Source organism: Nelumbo nucifera, chromosome 2, assembly GCF_055504915.1.
Source record: "Nelumbo nucifera cultivar China Antique chromosome 2, China Antique-T2T, whole genome shotgun sequence".
Taxonomy (NCBI): Eukaryota; Viridiplantae; Streptophyta; class Magnoliopsida; order Proteales; family Nelumbonaceae; genus Nelumbo; species Nelumbo nucifera.
In genome coordinates, this window is record NC_142650.1 from 30,952,448 (window position 1) to 30,958,447 (window position 6,000).

Genomic DNA, 6,000 nt, shown 5'->3' on the forward strand with positions numbered 1-6,000 from the left:
GTTGGGAGAGTCCGAGAATTCATCTGAGTGGGTGATCATAGTGACAGGATCAGCCCCTTTGTCGGACAAAGGTAATGATCGGGGATGCATTCTCACTGATGAAAACCAAGATTGCCGGCAACCGATTTCAACCGTTGAGATTTGTTTTGCAAAGTATATTTTATGAGATATAAAATTATATATATTATGGTTTTTAAAATGTTTGCAAGAAGGTTTTAATTCCCGGGATCCATATAAGCAGAGAGTGCAACATTGTTCCTTGTAGCCGAGGGAGATGTCCTCTCTTGTCGGGCAGTGTATGATCATTATGGGCTGAGAGGTTACGTGTAAGACCATTGAGGATAATACCTAATGGGCTAATCTTGCATATGCCCACAGTCCCTGGGTGTTACAAGGTGGCTTGGCCCAGTGACCACTTAAGGTAAGTGTTGGGCACATAGAGCCTATTTGATGGGTTTCAGGGGGTGCACTATCCATAACAGTGTATTCGGCCAGGCCTTGTAACAAAGGCTGGGCCGAACCTATGTGGCTAATGTGTAGATCAATGCTTGGGTCCCACGCCATACAAGGAAGCCCAACTGGGCAACAGTTAGGAAGGTTAAGTGAGCACATAAGCTTAATGAGCCTAAAGCCCATTTCGAACTGGGCTATTTTATTAGTTAATAATGGGGGGAATTCTAAGATGGATTAGCAGATAGGATAGGGTCTTGACCCTATCCACTCATAGAGTCCAGATCTGAATTACATTCAGATCTAGAAACCTCCTAATGAGATTAGGAGAAAGCTAATCTAATCCGTAGATAAGATAATGGTTTATCCCTATCACCTAAAAGGGGTCTTAGCCAAATATGATTTGGATAGGCAGCTCCTAATTGGATTAGGAGCTGATCTTTTAGGTTAACAAAAGAAAGAGGGGGCGGCAGCCTTTAGAAGACACACAATCAGATTTTCTTCAGTGCTGAAATCACAAGAAGGGAGAATTCTGCACCCTGCGAATACTCTCTTGCTGCCTCCCTGTTCTTGTCACCCCGTTTGCCAGTTCGATCTCCAGTTGTGGGAAAAGTCAAGATTCGATCTTGACATCAGTTCTTTGAGAAAGAATTGATAGGAAGCTGTGCTCACGTGCCATCCTGCTGATTCTTGCGAATGACAGAGTTCTTGGAGAAGAACACTGCTGATTCTGCTCCATCCTGCACTGCGCCATCTTCAGTGGGAGCAGTCTTTGGATCCTTCCTTGGGCGTGAACACCTTCGTTGGAAGATACTATTTCTCCATATTAGGTATAATCCTCTCCTAGTCCTTTTGGTTCAGATCTGGTTCAGTTTATGGTTCAAAAAATGATCATTGAAAATATGATTTTCTAAAATAGGGAATGCGATTCCCAGTTGAAGGGAGAGAAAAATTTTTGAAATTCGCCCCCTTATTCCGCAATCTTTGGGCGTCCATACGATGGATCTCTCATCCCTTCACATATAGAGTAGTAGAATATGTGTACCATCATGATGATAAACGAACAAAGATGGATCCGATGAGGTGTGAAAACCCAGTTCAACAACAATATAGTGGAATTTGTCATACTAGGCCTATGGGGGCTTGGCGGAGCCCATAAATTGACTTGTGCATGCGGCAAACATGATCTGGATGGGTGGGGTCCACATAGCCAAGAGGTTGGGCCATATACACATCTTCGTGAAGGTTACCGTGCAAGAATGCACATTCGACATCCAGTTGGTGGAGTGGCCAACCTAAGGTAACTGCCAATGAGAGGACAACCCGAACAGTGGTGTGCTTCACTACCGGGCTAAAGGTTTCAATAAAATCTATGCCAGGTTGCTGATGGAAGCCTTTAGCGGCAAGGCGGGCTTTGAACCTTTGTATAGATCCATTTGGATTCCTCTTAATACGGTATACCCATTTGCAACCTACGACATTCATACCAGGTTGGTAAGGGACCAACGACCATGCCTTCTGCTCCCGAAGTGAGTTAAACTCTTGGTTCATGGAGGTACACCACTCAGAGTGTTTGGACGCTTGGGTGTAGGTGGTCAGTTCAGTGAGGTGAGAGGTAGTAACGGACAAGGGGAGGGGGTACTTAGTGTTGTATGCTTTGGGTTTGAAGATTCCATATTGGGATCGTGTGACCATGGGATGTGTGTGCTAAGGTTCTGTTGGAAGAGAAGGTGGTGGTGGGCCTGTTGGTGGGCCAAGAGTTGTGGGGTGTGGTGGCGGTTCAGGTGGGCTGGAGGTGTGGTTTCAAGTGAGGTAGTGGGTGAGCCCATGGGGAGTGAGGGTGAGTGGGCTATAATGTTGGGCCGTGGGGGCTCGTTTGTGGTGGGGCTGAGAGCTTCTATGAGAGATGACGAACCCAGAGGAATCAACACTAAGGAGGAGCCAGAGGACGTGTGGGGAGGTGATGGGGATGACGTTGTGGGCCAGACGACACCGGTAGGCCCATGGATGTTTGGGAGCCAAGAAGAGATGGTGGGTAGCTGGAACTGATTGTGGGTCTTTCTGGGTTGAGGGGATAGAAGGGTATGTGTGTTCGTCAAAGACAACATGGTGTGAGATGTAAACTCACCCAGATTGAATGTCGATACACCGATAGCCCTTGTGGCATGGGCTGTAGCCTAGAAAAATGCAACGTGAAGAGCGATAATGCAGTTTGTGTGGGGAGTATGGACGTTACCAAGGGAAGCAAAGGTAGCCAAAAGACTTGAGATGGGTGTAGTCTGGACGAGAGTGGAACAACCGTTCAAATGGTGACTTATTCTAGCAGGGGCATTTGATTGATGAGATAGAGGGTGGTGGTGAAGGCTTCGACCCAACATTGTGATGGTAAAAAAGCATGAGCAAGGAGGGTGAGACCCGTTTCAACAGTGTGGTGATGTTTGCGTTCAACCACACCATGTTGTTTGGGTGTGTGAGGGCAAGAGAACTGATGGGTAATGCCGTGAGTGTTAAGGAAGGAGGAGAATTTTGTGCTTGAGAACTCTCCTCCCCTATTTGTACGCAATAACTTGATTTTAGAGTCAAAGAGATTTTCAACTTTGGCCTTGAAGGATACAAAAATATATAGAAATTTGATTTCAAACGTAAGGGAAATAGCCAAGAGTAGCAACTACAATCATCAACAAATAGGACATAGTATTTAAATTTGGAAATAAATAAAATCGGGGCTGGTCCCCATAAATCACAATGCAAAAGCTCTAGCAGTTTACTGGAATGGTGATGCATAGTTGAAAATGGGAGACGACAACTTTTTCCAAATTGACATGACGAACACACACTAGTACTATTTTTATTTTTAAGGGATAACTGTGAAAAAATAGCAGCTTGGATATCACGAGATGGATGGCCTAAGCGATGATGCCAGATAGTCTCAGTGGGGCTACCGGCGGTGAGAGCTATGGGGTTGCTAGATTCGGAGATGGGATGAAATGGGTAAAGTCCTCCTTTAGTCGGTCCTTGGTACAGGATCCTCCTGATCACCCTGTCCTGCACAACGAAGCCAGAAGCATCAAAAGTAAATTTGCAGTTATTGTCCTTTGAAAATTGATAAACTGAAAGTAAATTAGAAGAAGCATCAGGACAATGAAGAACACGATTTAGGAGCAAAGTGGATGATGGGGAGGTTAGGGTGGAGATGCCAGTATGTTTAATATCCAAGCTATGTCCATTACCCACTGTGACCAAATTTGAACCATCATATGGGAGTGGGTAAGATACTTTACCAGGATCTGGAGTGATGTGGTGAGATGCTCTGATATTAGAGTACCATGTGCCATCATCAAGAAGATCACGGGATGCAGTTTCCATCGCCACTAATTTCTTCGGTGGATGTCTACCTTGATAGGTGAGATTCAGCCTCTGGAAGTAGTCAATTGCGATGTGTCCAATTTTGTTGCATATTTGGCAAGTGGGTTTGGAGTCATTGTTGGTTGGATGCGAAGACAAAGCAGTGTGGTTGCGCCCTTGATTGGACTGTGAAGATTGTGAGGCCGGTGCACTTTGCTGTTGTTGGCATTTGTTCTCATTCTGCTGAGTATACTGACGATTGGATGAGTTTGGATGGCGGGAATACTGCTGTCGTGTCTTGGCTGCTGCAAATGCTTGGGAGTTCTCTGTAGGAAGATCCTCTGCTAGTGACATTTCTTCACAAATGAGCAAGTCATGAAGTTCTTCAAGAGTGACTGCTGCAATTCGAGCATGACCACGAATAGTGGAAGCAAATGGGCGATAAGATGGTGGGTATAGATCTGTAGTTCATCATCAGACACGGGAGCACCATATCTTGCCAGTTGATCACTAATAGCTTTGACTTGTTGCAGATAGTCGTGCATGGTGAGAGAACCCTTCTACAAACAATGAAGTTGTTTGCGAAGGGAAGTGATGTGCATGGGGTGAAAGAGGCATAGTGACGCTCTAGAATATCCTATGCTTCCTTGGACGATTTCACACCTACCATGTAGGGGAGAGCAGATGTGGATAGGGTGGCTTGAATCCAGGATAACAGCATCTGATCATGTTCATACTAGGTTTCGAACGCAGGGTCATCAGTGCTAGGAGCTGGTTTGGATCCCTCAATGAAAGACATGAGACGATGCCCTCTAAGTATGGGCTCGAATAGAGATTTCCATAGTAGATAATTGGGTGTTGTCCAGCTTTATGGGTACGAGATTCGAGATGTTCAATATCACCAACGAAGATGGTGCTGGGAAGGAACCAACGTCGATCTGAGAAGTTGAAGTTGAGGTGGACATGCTGAAGCAGTTTTGCTATGGCTCTGATACCATAAAGGAGTAACAGAGAATTGACTTGAACAAGAAGATCACACCACTTTTGGGTTGATCATCTATATTTTTTAAAGTTGTTTTGTGATAGGATTTATCTGTACAGTGATACACACGAATACAATGATGGAGATCAGATTTGTTAGAGTCTTAGTTTATCTAGATTAGTTACAATGGATGAGGTTAATTTGAGTTAGCTAGAGATTTATCTGCGTTAGCCAACGTATGGGCCCATTCATGGGCCTGATGACTGGGCTCCGTATCAACGACCCCTGAGAGAGGGTGGGTTTCTATAATTTACCCTCTTTTTTATTGTTATCACTTATCATCAGTACGACCAGTACCATGCAAGGCATGCACTGGATTACTAAGAGCCGGCCTCTGAGACATCGTCAATAAATTCAGTTCTGTTCAAGAATTAAAAGCTCCTAGATTTCGTCCTGAAATGGATTACCGTGGGTAACAAAATTTGGGTTTGTAGGGTATGGAGTGGGTGATGGAACCAGCCATTGTTCTTTGTTTGACAGACCTCACCAACCTTCAGTTTCCTCAGTTCATGGGCTTCTAATAATTCTATGAGAGTGGATGGATGTTCAGAGCTTCATGAACCAGTTTAGCACAGAGGCAGATTGTTGGTAGGATAGAACAACCCAACACTGAATTCTTAAATTTTCTAAGAGCACATTCTGGTGACAAGGGTTAATTGGAGCCCTTGATCATCTACTCCAGTTGATAAAACAGGCAGCTACAGACCAAGCGAATTCCTAAGCAGTGGTGAAATGATCGAGACTTGAGACTTGAGAGAGCTTCAAGAGTAAGATCTGCACAAAGAATGCTGGTTCATGGTTGTGCTTGTTCATCCTTTGAGGTGGTTGCAGCCGTGCAGCCTGCCTGTGCACCCCATAGAAGTCGAAATGTGTATTCAAGATAAGTTCCCGAAACCGACCCTATTGGTTCTATAAAACCAGATCAGAACCAAACTTATAATCAATCAACCAGCCTGACCCAACTCAAAACTACCCATTGAATCATAGATATCATGCTGTCCTGAGAGAGAATCTGATTGCAATTTGGTTTGATAGAAAATAGGAGAGAAACAGAGTTGAGGGGAAGTTTTTGAGGGAATTTCCCTTATTTTCTACCAAACCAAATACATGGTCAGACTATTGAGAATAGGATTCCATTATCCATAAAAGAAAAAAGAGAGAAT